Source organism: Canis lupus, chromosome 35 (assembly GCF_048164855.1).
Source record: "Canis lupus baileyi chromosome 35, mCanLup2.hap1, whole genome shotgun sequence".
NCBI lineage: Eukaryota > Metazoa > Chordata > Mammalia > Carnivora > Canidae > Canis > Canis lupus.
The window spans coordinates 21,464,941-21,485,701 of NC_132872.1; the positions used below are offsets into that span (position 1 = coordinate 21,464,941).

Genomic DNA, 20,761 nt, shown 5'->3' on the forward strand with positions numbered 1-20,761 from the left:
TACTTCTGCTACCAAACACCAATGAGCTTCATGACATGAGTATTCTTAGCAACAGACAACTGAAACTGGTTTTATATACCATACTTACTGATGTAAGTAGGACTTTGAGCTCTTATTTCAAACAGTCTGCCAATATTTTAATCCATTTCACACACATGCACAATTTGTGTCTTTTTAACTGTGAATGCTGTATCTTTAATACCCTTTTCCAAGTATTTCATATTGTATCTGAAATGAGATCATGACATTTCTGTTCCCTGATTTTTAAATTCCTGATCAGTGGCAGATAGCAACATATTTGTTGTGTATTTGATTCTACTAATAATAAAGTACATGACTACTCAGGACTCTTATAAGAGATTCTCATAAACAGCTGCTGCATATCACACAAATCGATGCGTGTTTGCATTCCCCAAAAGGAAGTTGATAGATGAAATAGGTGTGTGGATAGAGAGCAGGAATGAAATGTTGTGAATGCATTAGTTGAGCTTGTTCATTTTTTGGAAAATTAAAATTGAACAGTATACTCCTATTAAGTTAATCTTATCGGAGCTGCCTTGTGATTATATCTACTAAAAATAAAACTTTGTGTATTTCATATATATTCTGCTCATAGCATTTGCCTTATTTTACATTTCATAATATTATTAAAATTCCTTCAATATTTGCAAGTCCTACATATTTTTTTTAAATTTTTAGTCCTACATATTTTTAAATGTTTCTTTTTTTTATCATTTTCAGCACTTTTTTTTTCTTAATTTGTATTTTATTTATGATAGTCACACAGAGAGAGAGAGGCAGAGACATAGGCAGAGGGAGAAGCAGGCTCCAGGCACCGGGAGCCGGATGTGGGATTCGATCCCGGGGTCTCTAGGATCGCTCCCTGGGCCAAAGGCAGGCGCCAAACTGCTGCGCCACCCAGGGATCCCAGTCCTACATATTTTTAAATATTAAGCATAACTACACTACTTAGGAATTAGACCTTTTGTGAGAAGATAGAATTACTTGTTGCTTTGGTTTTGCTTCTGTTGGGGTTGCTGGTTTTCATATATTTTTATTTATTTATTTTAAAACTTTTAACTAGTATATAAAATTCTGGGCTATCCTTTTTCACACTGGAATGAGCGCACTCCATTGTCTTCTTGTTCACATTTTTTTTTTTTTAGATTTTATTTATTTATTCATGAGAGACACCGAGAGAGACAGAGGCAGAGACATAGGCAGAGGGAGAAGCAGGCTCCACACAGAGAGCCCGATGCAGGACTTGATCCCAGGACTCAGGATCATGTCCTGAGCCGAAGGCAGATGCTCAATGGGTGAGCCACCCAGGCGTACCTAGTTTCCATTTCTTTGCAGATATTCCCCATTGGTTTTGTGTGTCCTTCCAGTATAGCCTTTGTCATATTAATCGTAGCTATTTTAAATTCCCTGTCTGAGAGTTCTAACATCTTGGTCATATGTGAACCTCCTTCTATTGATTGCTTTGTTCGTTTTGTCCCTTGTGTTATTTCTTACATAGTATTTGTTGCATAGTATTTGGATGAAACACATTAAGACAGACTAAGCTAGTCTTTATTTCTCAAAATGAGCATACATCTTTTTCCCCTAGCTTTGTTAGTCTATGAGTAACATTGTATATGTCAAGATGTACAGGAACATGTTTTGATATACATATACATTGTGAAATGATTCCCCCAATCAAACAAATCAAGCTATCCATCGCCCCACATGTTTACTAGTGTTGTGTGTGTGTGTGTGTCTGTATGTTTGTTGAGAACACTTAATTTTAGCAAATTTTAAGTATACAATACGTTATTATTTACTGTAGTCACCATGCTATACATTAGATCATCAGAACTAATTATGGGCATGCTTCCTTTGCTAGGACTTTACTGTGGAAATTTTTGTGAATTAGGAATCAAACTGTGTTTGTGTTTTATTGTTGCTATTATTAAAATCACTACGCTCTTGACTTCAAGGTCCTCAAATGTTGCCTGTGCATATTGTGGGGTTGGGTTAATAGAGAATTTGCTTAGTGTTTGTATTCTTCTTTTAACTTTAGTTTATTCTGGTGATTTCTTTCCTTAAAGAGATTATGTCTCCAGCATGGTGTCCTTGCCCCCAGGGATAAACTGCTATTTATTAAGGCTACTTGTTGGTCTACAGATGGATGCAGTTTTGACATTCTCTATTATCCTCTTTCAATTTCAGACAGGCTGTTTTTGGGTCCCAGTTTGAGACTTTCTTAGTAACTCACCCCTCCTCTGTATGAACTGGATCTCTATGGTCTGGGATCAGGATACTTTCTGTTCTTCTCTTATGTGTAGCATGGATTTTTTTTCCTTATTTTTTTTTTTTTTTTTTTTACTCCACATGCATTGTTTTTTTTTTTTTTTTTCCCCAGCTTAATGGATGTTTACAATGGGAGAACTAGTCCACTATTATTATTCTGTCATAAGCCATAAAGTTGGAAATAACTATCCACAGTCCAAGTGAGTCAAGCAATATTTGAGCATATAGATATATTATCTTATTTGAACAGACTTGCAGATTGGTGTGTGTTTGTGTGTATGTATATATTTAGATCCAAAAAAATGCGCCACATAAAAATCAAATAGTAGGAATGGTTAAAATAGAGAGTAAATAAAAACTGTGAAAGGAATGCCAAGATTATAAAGTTAGTGCATATAAATATTTGCATGGGGTTTGGTCTGCTTTCTCATTCTCCATTTCTCATTTCCTCCTAGTGTAAACTAGGAGGAAAATGACTTTTATTAAATTTTTATTGCATTCAGGGTAATATAAAAAGTGATTTACATAACTATTCATTTAATATTCTAAAAAAAGAAAGCATGTTGGATTTTCCCTAAATCATGTAATGGCATAGTATTTTTAGACCTGGGCATATGAATCTACACTAATGTTTGAATCACCTATTTCTTGAGGCCAGGGAACAGCTAGCCAGCTGTCCAGTATCACTGAAGTCATTAAAATAATTCTGTGATGTCTTGGTGTCCTGTTAAGTTTTACCCTGGGTTATTTCCCTTTTGTGAGGGTGGGGAACTATACTCTTTTAATCCATCCTAGGGATTCATGTTTTCTGGGTATTTGATATTTCTTTTGGATCTTAGAACTATTTTTAAAAGATCAGTTTCTCAGCTGAAACTGAGATCAGTTTCATTACTGCAAAATGAATTGTTCTTTAGATAGAAAAGGAGGGTAGAGAATAAGTAGGGTGGAACATTTATCCCTCTTAATCAAGGCAAGATGAATGTACCCCGGATTGAGATCTGTTTCATAGTATGTTAATCTCCACTCTGTTTTCAGTAGTAAAAGTTGAATTAATTCTGCATATTTTAAACATCTTTTTGAAGTCTCTTTATGTTTAGCTATTAATTTATGAGCTTTGATACTATGCTTAGTTTCTTCAGTGTCTCATTATTTATGACTGACAAATTTTAAGAATTATAGGGAAAAAAGCTGACTGGAACCTCTAAAAACAGATCTTCTGTATTTAAAGTTTTAAAATCAAGATTTATCCCATATATGCATTGCTGAAAATGTGGAACTACAGTACATTGAAATTCTCTAAAAACATAGCGTAGCACGTTCTTTTAAGCTATAAGAGTTACTTTGTGAAGCAGAGATATATTTATTTTTAATACTTCAAATTGAAGTAGTACGCTTTAGTAAAGTGATTTAAGAGTGCTACCTTAGTTGGAAAGGTTACTGTGATCCTTTTTGATTGATTCAAATTGTAATGATGCATAGCATTTAGCAGATGACCCAGGAGTATACTGTTATTTTTTAAGTAATGCTCCAATTTATGTTATATTTCATGGAAATGTACTTGTTGACCTATTTTTACCATTTCTTAGAAGAAATAAAATATATTAATGTTCAGCGGGCTATATAAATAGATTTTACTCTCTTCACATTTCATGCTTACTTTGGTTTTTTACATGACATCTTTCACACAAATACTTCAAAATTGAGTAAGTAACAGCTAAGTTGGGTATATTTGTTAAGGCTCTGCAATTTAAGAATTAATAGGAATAGGGATGCCTAGGTGGCTCAGTTGGTTAAGCGTCTACCTTTGCTTCAGGTCATGTTCTCAGTGTCCTGGAATCGAGCCCCACATTGGCTTCTCTGCTCAGTAGAGAGCCTGCTTCTCCTTCTCTCTGCTTGCTGCTGTATTTGCTTGTGTTCTCTTTCTCTTCCTCTGTCAAATAAATAAATAAAATGTAAAAAAAAAATTAGTAGGAATAAAATCAAATATCCAAATACAGATATTTTTAATGTACCTGTATCTTTATAATCATTAAGAAATAAAGATTGGATTCAATTATGATTTCAGAATCAATTAAGAATAAAAAAGTTAGCCTGAATATTTTATCAAATTATACATTATAGATATGTTAACCACATTGAATGTGGATTAATATAGGGATAAGTTTAAGCCAAAAGACCTAAAGTGGGTTCTTTTGTTTTGAGGATGAAAAGCACCATTTTGGCTTTTTCTTGATTTTATTTTGGAAGGATATTTTAATATACTAGTGTGTTCTGAAATTCAAATTACTCTATATTTATTAGATTCAAGTTGGAGGAATCAGGAATTAGGCATAACAAATTATTCCAGTGGAAGAAGCAAGATCTAAGACAAAAACTGGTGAAGATGAAGATGTTAGAAACTTACCACTCAATCAAATATGTCTAGAATTTTTACAGAAGTTACCTTCTGAGAGTGATTTCTGCAGATATAACAGGAAGACCATTTTCTGTTTCCCGAGAATAATTTCTTTGTGGTAATTAGAATTTAATATATTCATTCATTCATCATTCATTTATTTCACAAACACAATGAACTATTTACTTGTTTCAAAACAAATGAAACAGAATGATGAGATCTGTTTTTCTCTCCTCGTTCTCATAAACATTTCCCACTCTCCTCCTCCTCTAGGATCCCACAATATAGATATTTAAGCAAATATGTGTTCAGGTGGGAGAGTATGTCAGAACAAAAACCTTATGTCCATTCCATTCTCTCATACGTGTCTCATTACAGAAGGTAAGAGCTATATAGGAATATAGCAAGTTGGAAAGATGACATGAAGAAAAGTACTTTTCAAAGAGCAGAATTGTTGATGTGGATAGGGAGAGTATAGATGCTGCATACTAGGTTAATTTTTGGAGGCAAGTATGAAGAAGAAAGATTGTCTTTCATGGCTTATGGAAATAATTTTGAAAATGTAATGCTGGAAATATTTTTCAGCTTTTTGTTACCAATTGATGGAAATCTTCTGAATATTCAGTGTAAATAGGTTGAGGAAATCTAGGTAGGAGAGGCAGAGACATTTTTCTTTCCCTGAACCTAGTACCCTGACCCCAAGCAATCAGAATGATTTCAGCCTAAAGGTTGTGCTGCTATCCTGGAGAATATTTTACTGTGTTTCTGGAAGCAGCAAAGGGAGATCGTTTGGCCCTATCCAAATCCTCTGTGCCAGCAAACTTAGATAAATTTAAATATGGCCTCTGCTTATACAACTTGTTCTGAGACAACCACAACAATAAATTCAATATAGTCAAACATTTAACAAAGAAACATCTCATTTCTACAGTCTAGAACTCCTGCAATCCCTTGCTGTTTTCAGGAACAAGCACAGTGAGAACCCAAAACCCTAATGCACACAGTTCCTTTGTTGACATCATAGTAAGGAATTTCCCTTAAACCTGTCATGTTGGAAGGGATAGAGGAGAGTAAGACTCTTGAATCTGAATAACATTTACCCCAAAGAGGATGAAGTTTTAAACATAGGTAACAGGAGTAAATGACCAATTTAACATTAAATAATACTCTGTGCTAATTTGAAATCATTTAAAATTTCCTTACAGATACATTTCTGCAAATATAAGTTTGCTACTATAAATTTTATGCCTGCTGCATATATTTTTTTAGTATGGTCACTAAGCTAAATAATGAAATTTAAAAAATGAAAAAGCATACTATATCAGCTAGAACTGCCATACTGTATCAGTCAGATAGAGTGGATGTCTTAAACAACAAAAATCTATTTTCTCATAGCTCTGAAGTCTGAACCCCAAGACCAAGGCAGGTTTGGTTTCTTCTGAGATGTCTCTCCATAGCTTGCAGATGCCTGCTTCCTTCCTGTGTCCTCATGTGGCCTTTCTTCTGTGTGTGAGTGCCTCTGCTGTCTCGTCCTTTTCTTATAAGGACAGAGTCTAATGAATTTGGGTCCACTGTTATGACTTTATTTAACCTTAATTAAGGCCTCCTTAAAGGTCCTGTTTCCAAAGACACCACATTGGGAGACAGGGATTCACATAAGAATTTGGTTGGGGAGAGAAGGCTTGGGGTGGGGGTACAATTAAATCCACAACACATTGATGTCAAGCTGTTCCAAAAAATAGACATGGAAGAAAAACTTCTAAGTTTATTCTATGAAGCCATCATTACCTTGATTCCAAAACAAGACAAAGACTCCATCAAGAAGAAAATCACAGGCCATCCCTAATGAACAGAGATGGAAAAATTTTCAACAAAATACTAGCAAATTGATTCTAACTATACATTACTAGAATCATGCACCACGATCAAGTGGGATATGTTCCTGGGCTCCAAGGATGGTTCAATAGTCCCAAATCAATCAACTTGATATGCCACCTTAATAATAAAAGAAAGGATAAGAACCAGCAATTGCACTGTTGGGGATTTACCCCAAAGATACAAATGCAATGAAACGCCGGGACACCTGCACCCCGATGTTTCTAGCAGCAATGGCCACGATAGCCAAACTGTGGAAGGAGCCTCGGTGTCCATCGAAAGATGAATGGATAAAGAAGATGTGGTTTATGTATACAATGGAATATTACTCAGCTATTAGAAATGACAAATACCCACCATTTGCTTCGACGTGGATGGAACTGGAGGGTATTATGCTGAGTGAAGTAAGTCAGTCGGAGAAGGACAAACATTATATGTTCTCATTCATTTGGGGGAATATAAATAATAGTGAAAGGGAAAATAAGGGAAGGGAGAAGAAATGTGTGGGAAATATCAGAAAGGGAGACAGAACGTAAAGACTGCTAACTCTGGGAAACGAACTAGGGGTTGTAGAAGGGGAGGAGGGCGGGGGGTGGGAGTGAATGGGTGACGGGCACTGGGTGTTATTCTGTATGTTAGTAAATTGAACACCAATAAAAAAATAAATTAAAAAAAAAGAACCATATATCCTCTGAATATTCAGATGCAGATAAAAAACATCTGACAAAGTACAACAACCATTTTGATAAAAGCCATCAACAAAGTGGGGATTATGGGAACACATCTCAACGTTTAAAAGGTCATCTATAAAAGACTCACAGTTAATATTATCCTCAGTAAGGAAAAATTGAGACCTTTTTGTCTATGGTCAGGAAAGAGACAAGGATGTCTACTTTCACCATTGTTTTCAACATAGTACTGCAAGTTGTAGATTCAGCAATTGAACAACAAAAATAAATTAAAGGCATCCAAATCATCAAGGAAGATATCAAACTTTCACTATTTGCAGATGACATAATACCATTTGTAGAAAACCCAAAGACTCTGCCAGAAAATGGCTAGAACTGATGCACAAATTTGGTAAAGTTACAAGATACAAAGTCAACCAAAAATGAAGCAGCACAAAGAGAAATCAAGAAATCAATACCATTTACAATTGCACCCAAAACCATAAGAAACCTAGGGATTAACCTAACCAAACAGGTAAAGTTCTACACTCTGAAAACTATACAGTATTTATGAAAGAAATTGAAGAGGATACAAAGAAATAGAAAAACATCTCATGCTCATGGATTGAAAGAACAAATTTCTTCCTTCCTTCCTTCCTTCCTTCCTTCCTTCCTTCCTTCCTTCCTTCCTTCCTTCCTTTCTTTCTTTCTTTCTTTCTTTCTTTCTTTCTTTCTTTCTCTTTCTTTCTTTCTTCTTTCTTTCTTTCTTTCTTTCTTTCTTTCTTTCTTTCTTTCTTTCTTTCGATTTTATTTGTTTATTCATGAGAGAGAGAAAGAGATAGAGACAGATACACAGCAGAGGGAGAGGGGAGAGACAGGCTCCATTCAGGGAGCCTGATGCGGGACTTGATCCCAGGACTCCAGTACCATGCCCTGGGCCGAAGGCAGGCGCTAAACCGTTAAGCCACCCACTTTGATCCCCAAACAAAGATATTTAAAGAATCTATGCTATCCAAAGCAATCTCCACATTTAATGCAATCTCTATCAAACTACTACCAGTATTTTTCACAGAACTAGAACAAACCATCCCAAAATTTGTATGGGACCACAAAAGAGCCCGAATAGCCAAAGCAATTTTGAAAAAGAAAACCAAAGCTCGTGGCATCAGAATTCTGGACTTCAAGCTATATTACAAATCTATAGTCACCAAGATGGTATGGTACTGGCACAGAAACAGACACATAGATCAATGGAACAGAATAGAGAACCCAGAAATGGACTCCAATGATACGGTCAACTATTCCTTGACCAAGTAGGAAAGAATACCCAGTGGATAAAAGACAATCTCTTCAACAAATGGTGTTGGGGAAACTGGACTACTCCATGCAGAAGAGTGAAACTGGACCACTTTCTTAGACCATACCCAAAAAGAAATTCAAAATGGGTGAAAGACCTAAATGTGAGGCAGGGAACCATGAACATCCTGGAGGAGAATACAGGCAGCAACCTCTCTGGCCTTGGCCGTAGCAACTTCTTAACTAGACATATCCCTAGAGGCAAGGGAGACCAAAGCAAAAATGAACTATTGGGACGTTATCAGGAAAAAAAAGCGCATCTGTACAGCAATGGAAACAATCCACAAAACGAAAATCCAACCTTCAGGTTGGGAGATGTTTGCAAATGACACAGCTGAGATAAATGGTTAGTATCCAAAATCTATAAGGAATTTAACCAACTCAACACCCCAAAATCAAATAATCCAGTTAAGAAATGGGCAGAAGAAAAAAAAATAAAATAAAATAAATGGGCAGAAGAGACACAATGACATTTTTCCAAAGAAGACATCCAGGGAGATAAGAGATACATGAAAATGCTCACCATCACCCCTCATCAGGGAAATATAAATCAAAACCATGAGATACCACTTCAAACCTGTCAGAATGGCTAACATTAACAATACAGGAAACAACAGATGTTGGTGAGGATGAGGAGAAAAGGAAACCCTTCACATCACTGATGGAAATGCAAACTGGGGCAGCCTCTCTGGAAAAGTATAGAAGTTCCCCAAAAAGTTAAAAATAGAACTATCCTGTGATCCAGCAATTGCACTACTAAGTATTTACCCAAAGGATATGAGAATAGTAATTTGAAGGGACACACGCACCCTGATGTTTCTAGCAGCATTACAAACAATGGCAAAATTATCGAAAAACCCCAAATGTCCATCAACACATAAAATCTTGCCATTTGCAATGATGTGTGTGGTTGAAGCTAGAGTGTATTATCCAAAGTGAAGTAAGTCAGTCAAAAATTGACAAATACCATATGATTTCACTTATATATGGAATTTAAGAAATGAAACTGATGGGTGTGGGGATATATAGAGACAGGCAAACCATAAAACACACTCTTAATCATAAAGAACAAACTGAGAATTCCTAAAGGTAAAATGGGTGATAGGTATGAAGAAGCAGGGCACTTTTCTTTGGCTTGGGGCATGATCTCAGGGTCCCAGGGTGGAGTCCTGCATAGGGAGCCTGCTTCTCTCTCTATGTCTCTGCCTCTCTCTCTCTGTATCTCTCATGAATAAATAAAAATTTTAAAAATAAAAAAGAAGAATGAGGGCACTTTTGATGAGTACTGGGTGTTACATGTAAGTGATGAATCACTAAATTCTACTCCTGAAACTAATATTACACTAGATGTTAACTAACTGGAATTTAAAAAAAAACTTTTTTTTTTTTTCAAAATCTAATGAGGGAGATCAATGTGATTGAAGAATAATAGCCTTTCAATGATTTCCATGTCCAAATCCTCAAACCTATTAATATGTTACTTTACATAATAAGAAAGACTTTGCAATTGAGATTATGTTAAAGATTTTGAGATAACAAGAGTACATTGATTGTCCAGTGGGTCCAATGTAATATCAAGGTCATTACAAAGAGGGGCAGAGGTGGATCAGTCAGAGAAGGAGACAAGATGATAGAAGCTAAGGTCAAAGTTATGCACAACCATGAGTCAAGGAATGCAGGCAGCTTACAGAAGCTGAAACGGCAGGGGAACTAATTCTCTCCTGAAGGTTCTAGAATAAATGCAGCCCTGTTGACTCATTCTAGAATTCTCATCTCCAGAATTTTAATACAGTTGTGTTGTTATAAGAAGTCACTAATTTCCATTACTTTATTACAGCAGCAATAGGAAACTGATGCAGTTGACTTAAAAACAATAATAGTACTACATTTTGATAAATGTTACAATATAAGGAATGGATAATAAATTGGTGGCAAAAAAAAAGTTAAGCTTTGCAAAGAGGGTGATCCTTGGGCTAAACCTTAAAATATGAGTCAAATTTAACTAAGGAAATTATAAGGAGGAAGAATATTTTAGTTCTCCATAAATAGGAAAGAAAATAATTTCAGAAGAGAATTGATACTCTGACAACTAGGAAAGGGTTATGGGCTCTGTTGGCAATTTTAGAAGTATATGTCTAGAGATTTAGAGTAAAAAATCTCAAACATGTTGAGTATGTGTAGAAAGTCTTTTAAAATATCTTTGACTTTGTGCCTGATTGGAGTTGTGTGGGGATTACATATTCTAGGTGGTCTCACATCTTGTTCTAATAGATAATGCCTCCTGGAAAAGCAGCTGTTAGAAGCCAGTTTTTTACTTCTCTAGACATGGAACTATGTAGACCCTAAACAATGGGTTAGAATATCATCGCAGGAGCTTTAACATCAGGTCACACAATTTAAAAATTATGTATTGTGAGGTTTCCTTGAGTGCACTTTTTAAAAATAGTAAAGTAGAAGATTCCTTCAAAAGGACATTTTTGGAGGTCTACTGAATAATACTTTTAAACACTTCTCTTGAGTGTTTTGTTGACTGGGAAAGAAAGGCTGATAAATAAAAAAAAAAAAAGAGTAACATAAATTTGGAATTTTTTATGACTTTATTACATAAAAGTAAGGTGATACAAGTTTTAATATACATCTGTTTCCTTGAACCTAAGGCGCATCCTAACATTCCTGAAATCTGGGTATAAAGATACACAAGAATAATAAATTGTGTCAATTATAATTGATATTTTAAAAATTTCATAGTGTTATAAAAATATAATGGCAACTTGGATTCAATAAGTAGAGTAGACCAGTCCATCTTGCTTTGCCAATAGATAGAGACATAATAAAAACAAATTTCATTTTTTAAAAAGATTTATTTATTTATTTTAGGGAGGGAAAGAGAAAGAGAACTTGTAGTGGAGGGGCAGAGGAATCGGGAGAAGGAGTCTGGAGCAGATTCTGCACTAAATGCAGAGCCATAGCCCTGAGATCATGACCTGAGCTGAAACCAAGAGTCAGATAGTTAATTGCACCACCCAGGTGCCCCCAAAACAAGTTTCTTAAACATACATAAAGCACTGACTCTGGGACAGTCCTTATAGGCAAAAAAAGTAATGTTGCCAATGAATACTGTGTGCATTCATAGAATAAATGTAGTGTCCCAAAGTGATGACATTCCTGCATGTCAAATCCCCAGAGATCTTTATATATCAATAAATAAAAATAGAAATTTACCAATAATAGGGGGAAAAATCAACCACAAGGGGAAGTGGAATATTTGAGCTCTTTATATTTTGTCCTAGATTGTAGAGAAATAAACAATGAGCCATAAGGGACATCTGGAATCAGCATGTTTAATCACTTTGCCTTAAAAATGAAGAGGTTCAGATGAACATAAATAAGCCTAGAGAACATATTTTTCACCTACTAGCAAAATTAAGACAAAAACTTGGTTCACTGGACTCAGTTTCCTGTTTTTGTTCCACTCTAGCACAGCTTTACTTTTTCCCCTCTATCAGGTGATAGCCTCAATCTGTCAGTAGAGATTCAGATGAGCAGTGGGACTGAGAAAAATAAGTAAAGAGGAACAAACTAAGGGATTTTAAACTGAGTTCACAAAGTCAAGGAAGCTAACAAAGGCTTTAAGACTGTTTTCTGCCAATTGTAGTGTCACTTCTGTCCTTTTTCAAATATTATGAACAATAAGCAAAAGAAAAAAAAAGTTACCACAAATATATTTAAAATAATAATTTGCTTTAAGTAAGCAATTTATTCTACTCTTCAAATACAGTGTCAGTTGATGAATACTTTCCCTTGAGCATATTTGAGTTTGTAATCAGACTTCGAGAAGTCATTATACCTTCTCAAACAAGTATCCATTTCATTATATCCACACTGTATGCAGTGCAATGAACAATAACATTAATATTACATTTTCCAGCATGTTAGAGTTAACAAACATTTTTAGGTACATTATCTTGTTTGATTTTCACCAAAGTGATGTACGATGTCAGTGATGTACGATGTGTGTACGATGACACACATATATTACAAAGAAGGTCGTATTCTCAACTAATAATGATTAAAATAATTATTTTTTTTCTTGTGATGAAATCTTTTAAGACTTTCTCTCAACAACTTTCAACTCTTCAGTATAATTTACTATAGTTGTCATGCTATGAAAAAAATCTGTAACTATATACAGTGATGGATGTTAACTAGACTTATTGTAGTAATTATTTTTCAATACATACAAATATCAAATCACTATGTCATACACCTGACACCAATATAATGTGTGTTAATTATACCTTAATAAAATAAAGAAATAATACATATAATTTCTTAGCACAGTGATAGCTACCTAGTTTTCCAGGAGGTGAATATTTAACTTCTTTAGTGTTGGCTATAAAATTATACATAGCCACAATTTATGAAATTTTCATGTACTCTCCATTCCTGTCAGTACTTAGCAATCGTTTTCATTTTACTATTCTAGTATGCATATAGTGGTGTCTAATTTTAAGTTTTACTTGCATTTTTTAAAAAGTTTGTTTTTATTTGAGAGAAAGCGAGAGTGCACACATGCACAAGTAGACAGAGAGGCAGAGGGAGAGGAAGAAACAGACTCACTGCTGAGCAAGGAGACCTGGGATCATGACCTGAGCCAGAAGGCAGATGCTTAATCGACTGAGACACTCAGGCGCTCCTTTACTTGCATCTTTTAATGGAAATGCTGTTAAACACCTTCTCCTGTGTTTATTTGCCATCCGTATATCTTCTTAGGTAAAGTATCCATTCAGATATCCTCCTTTTTTTTTTCATTTAAAGTTGTGCTAATAACAGTATTATTGGAATTATCTATTAGACTAGGGATAGATAATATATTCTGTAAATAAGTCCCTTATTAGACACATTATTTGAAAATGTTTTCTCCCTGTGGATTGTCTTTATTTTTTTTTTAATTTCAGCTATAAAAAAAGACTGAGATCTTGCCATTTGTGACAACATGGATGAGCTAGAAGGCATTATGCTAAGTGAAGTAAGTCAAACAGAGAGAGACAAATACCATATGATTTCACTTATGTGTGGAATATAAAAATACAAAATCAACAAAGGGACATATTCATAAATACAGAGAACAAACTGGTGTTGCCAGTTTGGAAGGGAAGATGGCAGCAGGATGTTTGAAGTGGGTGAAGGGGATTGGAAGGTACAGGCTACTGGTTATGGAAAGAATACGTCATGGGAAGGAAAGGCACAGCTTAAAGACTGTAGTCAACGGAATTGTAGTAGCATTATATGATGACAAATGGCAGCTACGCTTTTGGTGAGCATAGTTTAACATATAAAGCTGTGAAATCACTATGTTTTACACCAAAACTAATTTATCATTAGGAAAAATAAAAAAAAAAATAAAAAAAAATAAAAAAAAATAAAAATAAAATAAAATAATTTATCATTAGGTATCAACCATGCTTCAATTAAAAAACTATAACAAAAAAAAATAACAAAAAAAATAACAAAAAACACAAAAAAATTTAAAAAAAAACTATAACATTTTTATAATTTTTGTAATATTTGAATTTCATTTTCTAGTTTTTTTTCTGCCTAGTGTATAAAATATTATTGCCCTTTTAAATTAACTTTGTGTATTCTGACTTAATTATAAATAACTTATTAATTCTAACATTTGTTTTGTACATTACTACAGATTGCCTACATAAATAATGATATCTACTTAAAAATTGAGTTTTATTTCTTCCTTGCTGATTTTCATAACTTTTACATCTTATTATTGACTTATTGCATTGGCAAAATTTTATAGTGCATGGTTTGATAGTAATGGGAAAAAATGGGCTGTCAGCCATTTATTCATGCCTTTCTAAAAGCAGTTTTGGGGGAAATGACTTAATAGTTTTTCATTAAATATGATGTTAGCTGTAGGCTTTTAGTAGATGCCCTTTATCAAATCAAGTAAATTTTCTTCTATTCCTAGTTTTCTTAGCTGCTGTTACTGCTGCTGCTGTTGCTGCTGCTTCGTCTTCTCCCAATATGAGTGAATGTTGAATTTTATCACATGATTTTCCTGCATCATTGAAATGACCATATATTTTTTTCTAACCTTTGTTTTGTTGCCATAGAGAATTACTTTGACTTTTGGATGTTTAGCAATTCTACAACCTTGTAATAAACCCCAATTGATCACAGTACATTACTACTTTGATATATTTGCGAATTAAATTGGCTAAAATTTTACAAGATCATTTGCATGTATAATAAATAGGGGTAGGTCTGTCATTTTCTCATATAATGTCTTTGGTTTTATATGAGGATAATGTTGGGCTCATAAAAGGAAACGAAAGCTCTGTCATACTTCTGAAAGATTTTTCATACTTCTGAAAGATGTAGTTGGGATTATATTTTCCTTATAATTTTGTAGAATTCACCCAGGAGACCATTGTGGACTGGAGTTTTCCTTCTGAATTTTTTTTTTTTAAGATTTTACTTATTTATTTGAGAGAGAGACACAGAGAGCACATGAGCAGGGGCAAGGGGAGTGGCAGAGGGAGAATGAGAAGCAGACTCCTCACTGAGCAGGGAGCCTGCTGCATCCCAGGATCCTAATATCATGACTTGAGCCAATGGCAGGTGCTTAACTGACTGAGCCATCCAGAACCCCTCTTTCTGAATTTTTTAAAATGATGAATTTGATTTATTTAATAAATATAACATTGTCGAGGTCATCTATTTCTTCTTGATGAATTTAATGATTTGTGTCTTTCAAGATAGTTCTCTATTTAATTTATCAAATTGGTTTGCAGTATGTGTTTAACATTTTTTTATATAAGAGTTGCACATTGCTTGCTAAATTTATTCCTAAGTATTTAGTCATTTTATTGATACTGTAAATTGGGTTTTACTTACCATTACTTCCTATTTATTGTTTTTGTTTATGAATGCTATTGATTTTGGCTGCTAATTTCATGTTCTACAACAATATTAGAAGCATCCAGTAATTTCTTTTAAAATTCAGATGTTACATGTTTTACTTCTGAAATTTTCTTGTGATTATTTTTATATTTTTCTATTACATGTGGATATATCCTATTTTGCCCTCTCTGTATGAATTATTCTACCTATATTATATATATAGTTATAGATATAAATATATATATTTAGTTATATATAGTTATGTATATATATACCAACTATATATATGTATATAGTTATGTATATAACCATATATAACTAAATATATATACATATAAATGGGTGGCTCAGTTGGTTAAGCATCTGCCTTCAGCTCAGGTCATGATGGGATGGAGCCCTGGGTCAGGCTCCCTGATCAGCTGGGAGTCTGCTTCTCCCTCTCCCTCTGCCGCTCCCCACCCCATGCTCTCTTGCAGGCTCTCTCTCTCTCTCTCAAATGAATAAATAAAAATTCTTAAAATAAATAAATAGGTAAATTCCTAGTTTGACAGTCTCAACAGCAGTGGCATTTCAAGGCTTGCGTCCCTTTATTGTTTTTTCACCTTAGAATAGCTGGCATTCCTTTGTTTATTTTTTAGTTATGTAACTCTGGATTGTATTCTCCACTATATTTTTATGTTGATTCAAAAATTGTTTATGGTTTGTGTTAGCAGGCAGTTAACTTGGTTGAACTCAAATTGGATACTCTTAAGTCTGTAGTGGGCAATGACTCTGATCATTTAGAATTTTTATATCACAGACACCAACTAAATTTGCACCATACAGGTGCAGATGCCCTTTATCAGGTCAAGGAAGTTTTTACTGAGAATTAGGATCTCCTCATCTCTGGAAATTTCCTGCCTGATGTTTCTCCCTAATTATCCAGTAGCCCCAATTTATTGGCCTATTTACCCTAGCTCCTCTATCCAGAAATAAGTTAGAATTTACTATCAAATCTATATTATCTCTTTCCTCCTGCTCGAAACCACAAAATAAAATGAACCAAGACAAAAAAAAAAAAAAAAACTAGGAAGTTTACTTTGTGTTCCTCTGTTGCTTGAAGTTTTGCCTTCCTTCAGAAGTCTGTTTGCTTTTGTTCAGCCTCCAGAGTACTCATAGAGTTGTGTTTTGTTCTCTGTCTAGAGTTTATATCTATTATTTTTTTGAGAGTCAGTTTGTTAGGAACTTATTCCTTTATATTATAAGCACAACTCTAACTTAATAGATGTTTGAATAAGTGTTTAACTTTAACACCTGTAATGACTCACTTCAGAGGAAGAGATAAAGCAAGTAAGAGACTTCTTGTAATTTGCATAATTATTAGTAAGAGTTTGTGTTTCCATAAATGAATTTGGATAATCAGAGTAAATCTCAAGAGGCAGTGATTCCCAGCTGATATTCATATTTACTTTATCTATTATAATATAAGGCATTTTAATGTCTCTCTACTGTGGAGAATATAGTCTCCATCTTATAAATACAAACAAGGCTTAGAAAAGTAGTTGACAAACTCCAGGTGCCTTAAATAAAATGAATTGGATCTAAGATCTTTATTCTAGTCTGTATGACCATAACTCTTCTGGAGTATAAATCTCAAATCATGAGTACAGTTTCAGCTCAGAGATATAAAAAGCTGGAAAGAAAAAAAAAAAATTAAAAAAAAAAAAAGCTGGAAAGAACATTGTTCCAATCTTTATTTCAAGCATAAAACCTGAACAAACTACAAATTAACAAACTTTCTTGAACGAATCAGAAAACTAAGATCACAGGCTAAACTACTAATGCAAAATTCGAAGAGATGGATACCTCAAGGAAGAAACAGCACCACGGACAAACTGTAGGCCTGGAGTTGATTCTACAGCATTCCATACAAAGTGATGGGAAAACTAAACTAATGATGTTTAATTGATTGCTGAAAGCCCAGTGTACACTTGTTTGAGAGTGTGAGGCGTGTGGTCTTCAGGCATGGGCGTATTCCCACCCTCTTGTGACTTTTCCTCCTTGAATACCGTCAGGATCTTCACTACAGGAAAGAAAAAAAAGAGAGAGAAAGAAAGAAAAAAGAGAAAAGAGGGCTCATTAAATCTGTATCCTGGGGCACTAAAGGAATTCTATTGCAGCTGGTAGAGGAGTGGTCTCTCCACTAAAAGTTCCCCTGGAGTCGCCTTCTCTACCTTCCTTAAGTAATAAAAGCCTTAAACTGAGGTCTAAAGAGCATCTGCTTCATAGCTTGAGAAAATTGGTAGGTCCTCATTATAGTGCGTTAGTGGAATGAGGATGAAGGAGGATGTGGGCTCTTACAAAGGCCATACTCAACAAACCCAGGTTTGCAGTTCCTATGGAAGACTGAAGTTTTAATCAGAACATTAGAGAATATATTTGCTTCCCCAAAAACCTTTGGTAACAAGTCTTTAGTAAAAGTAACAGAGGAATATAGTTGTTATAACGGGAGGTAGACTTCCTTTCAGGAGTAGAGTGATAAAAAGACCCAATCCAAATAAGGAAAAATACCTCAAATCTAGTAATTACCAAATTCTTAAGGGAGTCGTTTCTCTCTCTCTCTCTGCCTCCCTCCCTTCCCTTCCCCCCACCTTCCTCCTCCTATTCCTCTCTAAAAAATGTAAAAAACAAAAGAAAACATTGCTTCCTGATTTCTTCAAATTTGGTAAATTTATATGCCTATAGTTCTTTTTGTATCTACATATTATGTTGTTATTATTATCACTAGTAATAATAATACTTCGAATCTAGTAATCGCTTGAGCAAAACCTTCAAACCTAGCCCAATCAATGACTAGATTAGTAAAATCCTACACTGAAGTCATACCAAAAGTAAAGTTTGCTTGTTTCCAAAACCATAAAATAATAGTTACCATACTACCTACTGTCTCTTATTACATGTCCAACTTTCAACAAACATATTATGAGGCATTTACAAGAGAATTGAAAAATAGATTATTTTCAAATGCAATTTTTAATTTACCTTGTTTGCCAAGTGACTGAGTTATTTTATTTGAAGTCAGTTAATCATGTTAAACAAGCTTTACTATTTTTGAATATAGTTTAAAACAAAACATAAAAACCTCTCATTTTTGTCAGAAGAGGACTTTAAGAGCATTTATTATACTGAGATGAAATATCAGTGGTTTTCACGATTGTAATCGTCAGGTTTAGAGAACTAGCTTAAGAGCACAGACATTCTCAAGTGAGAGTTTTGGTGGGAAGTCATATTTTACTTTGGGATGGAAGACTTAAAGGAGGACACATGTCAGAAAAACAAAACATGTTCATGGGTATAAAAAGGTATTTTAAAAGGATAAATTATAAACACATAATCAAACCCCTAACAAGGAAGCATCCTAGAAGCAACTGGGCTGCTTTTGATTCAGGCTTGCCTGAGAAGAAACATCATTACCCAAATCTCAGCAGTAATCATGTCATTGCAAAGTTAGATTAAAACTCTGAATTTTATGTGACAAAGTTTTATTAAGAATGATACAGGGGTACCTGGGTGCCTCAGTGTTTGAGCACCTGCCTTTGGCTCAGGTCGTTGGCCTCCCAGCAAGGAGCCTGCTTCTCCCTCTGCCTGTGTCTCTGCCTCTCTCTGTGTCTCTCATGAATAAATTAAAAAAAAAAAAAGAATGATACAAAAATCTAGAAGGAGAGCATCTATTTTCCACATGCACTGGGAGAGCCTCTATGGGCTGCAGCTAAATTCTTCAGATGCTCCAGGGAAAATTCAGAGTTAAACGCAGTTGATTTTACCTTAGCACAGTAAAAGCTGTGAATACATTTTGCTAATTTTCTCTATTTTTTAAGAGTATACATTTTAAATAAATTACTTGATGTATTTTCAGGAGCTTACTTTGAAACAAACCCACAGAATTGTTACTGCTTGTCTCACCCATGAGCATTCCATTCACACCTGTAAACATATTTTGAATTTCACATTGTAGCATTTTTATTTACAAAATTATTGGTGTTACAAAATCTAAAATAACACCGCCACTCAGTTTTTATTGAATTATCATTTACCCATTACAGGTCCTCACTTCTCTGTACAACTATAAGTATTCTAAAAAATTTATATAGATGGAAGAATAGGTGTAGATATTACAGTAATTATGTGAAGTTACCAAACTCTCATCTTTGATAAATCTCAGAATACATTATACGTGTGATCTGATTAAGTCTCAGTGTTTTGTTTTGTTTTCTCACCATGAAGGGAACTTAGTGATAGGCGTTTTTTTCTTTTGCATACTAAGATTCTTCCCTGGGATGTTACTAGGATTTTAAACCATTCATAGGGTCTTCTTACTATATGGCAGGCACTGAACTGTGGTTCAGAAAATAACAATAACAATAATCAAAAAATAACAACAATAAATAATGTGCAGATACAAAAAGAGCTATAAGCATATAAATTCACCAAATTTGCAGAAAACAGGAAGCAATGCTTTGTTTTGGTTTTTTTTTTTTTTTTTACATTTTTTAGAGAGGGGTGGGAGGAGGGGGAAAAAGAAGGAGGAGGGAAAGGAAGGGAGCGAGGCAGAGAGAGAGGAGACAGACGACTCCCTTAAGAATCTGGTGACAATTAAAAGCCTTTTGTTATTTGTAGCAATCTACATTTACAAGGAAGCCAGAAAGTCAACATTTATTATTTTTTTATGTTTTCATGAACATTATGATTTAACATGTGTTTTGAATAAGTAAGTCAAGCACATGATACAGAATTCCAATGGACATAAGCTTATACCACGAATACTGAGGCCCCTGCTCTCTGTCACTGGCAACACTTGATTCTCTTTCTGAAACATATTTTCTGTTATTAATATTTTTTTTGTGAATCCATCCAGAAATATTCTATTTAAATACAAACATATATGAAACCATTCTTTAATTGTTCACACCAATATTTACGTTCTTTGCACAGAAATCAGTGCCTTTTTTTTTCTCTTAAGAATATATATTTAGAAGTTATTTTATATATATATATAATTAGAAGTTATTTTTTTAATTTTTTTTATAAATTTTTATTTATTTATGATAGTCACACACACACACACACAGAGAGAGAGAGAGAGAGAGGCAGAGACACAGGCAGAGGGAGAAGCAGGCTCCATGCACCGGGAGCCCGACGTGGGATTCGATCCTGGGTCTTCAGGATTGCGCCCTGGGCCAAAGGCAGGCGCCAAACTGCTGCGCCACCCAGGGAT

The 20,761-nt window shown here is 34.5% G+C and overlaps 2 long non-coding RNA genes across 3 annotated transcripts in view; one reads left to right on the top strand and one right to left on the bottom strand.

Moving 5' to 3' along the window:
• Window positions 1–5,633, bottom strand: part of LOC140624979 (uncharacterized) — a 47,441-nt gene extending 41,808 nt beyond the window's left edge. Inside the window, exons 1-2 of the long non-coding RNA XR_012024399.1 lie at window positions 4,736–5,633; window positions 4,095–4,222 (exon numbers count right to left, since the gene is read on the bottom strand). This is a non-coding gene — a long non-coding RNA (uncharacterized lncRNA). The remainder of the gene's footprint in view (window positions 1–4,094; window positions 4,223–4,735) is intronic.
• An 86-nt stretch (window positions 5,634–5,719) lies between these two features.
• Window positions 5,720–14,766, top strand: LOC140624837 (uncharacterized). Of its 2 annotated transcripts, none has more exons than XR_012024270.1 (5): window positions 5,720–5,815; window positions 6,083–6,196; window positions 13,124–13,359; window positions 13,545–13,615; window positions 14,573–14,766. It is a non-coding gene; the product is annotated as an uncharacterized lncRNA (long non-coding RNA). The 2 variants fall into 2 exon arrangements; XR_012024271.1 differs by having other exon boundaries at window positions 13,140–13,359.
• The last annotated feature ends 5,995 nt before the right edge of the window (window positions 14,767–20,761 follow it).